The sequence below is a fragment of the Solanum dulcamara genome, chromosome 7 (genome assembly GCF_947179165.1).
Source record: "Solanum dulcamara chromosome 7, daSolDulc1.2, whole genome shotgun sequence".
NCBI lineage: Eukaryota > Viridiplantae > Streptophyta > Magnoliopsida > Solanales > Solanaceae > Solanum > Solanum dulcamara.
The window spans coordinates 42,906,253-42,907,264 of NC_077243.1; the positions used below are offsets into that span (position 1 = coordinate 42,906,253).

Below are 1,012 nucleotides of genomic sequence, written 5' to 3' on the forward strand. Positions count from 1 at the left end.
TTACCAATAATTGGATGAAAGCCGGAATGCTACATAAGGTAGCGTTAAGAAGTTTTTGACGAGACCCTAAACAACATAACACTAGAAGGCGGCTGCATATAAAAATATAAGAATGTACCAATGAAAGGATATCGAATAATTCAAGAGACACTACAAAGGATAACGACAGTATGCTAGACATAAAGCCAAAATGTTGGTTATAGATTTAGTCGCAAATGATGTTGCGATAGATAAATAACCAAAGAAAAAGGAATAGAAAGCCTCCTGTGGTAGAAAATAAGGAGAACATAAAGTGAATAAAGGATTGTGGAGCTAAAGGTCTACGCCGATACTAGATGCAAGATAACAGACGAAAAGACGGGGCAAAATATAAAGACTCACGAGACAACGCTGAGGTAAATCTGGAGCTAAGTTGAGTGCCCGCACCTCGTGGAAAAGGTTATAATGAAAGCGACATGAAGACTTCCCATAGAGGTCACCCATCCCAATATTACTCTCACCCCAGCACGCTTAACTTTGAAATTCTGATGGAACTTAATGCGTAAGTGCTGGTATGATCACACGAGATGGAAGAATCTGAACTAGCAACGGAGAAACGCTATGAGATTATGTACCCAGGGTATTATAAGATACGTTAAGGAAACTGTAACAAGGTCTTAAGAAAAACAAGAAGGATTATCTATTTGCTAACTGACGACACACTTGGGTGCCACAGCTCTTCAACATAGAACTAGTTAATGAGAGGAAAACCGCAGAATGGCTATATAGGCCAGTGGGCGAGGGAATTTTGACACCACTTGGTAGCTAACTCTGAGGGAGAAAAAGCAAAAACCAAAAAGGTAAGGGTACCAACTGATGTAAATTACAAATGATAGGAAGTAGTGCCCAAGGTTGGAAATCCCACAATATGACCAGGACTACAAAACTCATTTTACACTCTAGCGCCAGATGACTCTGGAGGGAATGTTACTTGTGGAATAACGATATTAGTACCTACTCCTTCGATCAGAGG

At 40.1% G+C, this 1,012-nt stretch overlaps 1 pseudogene; it reads right to left on the bottom strand.

Annotated features, from left to right (window-relative positions):
* Positions 1-445: 445 nt before the first annotated feature.
* Positions 446-565, bottom strand: LOC129898011 (5S ribosomal RNA; annotated as a pseudogene).
* Between the last annotated feature and the right edge of the window lie 447 nt (positions 566-1,012).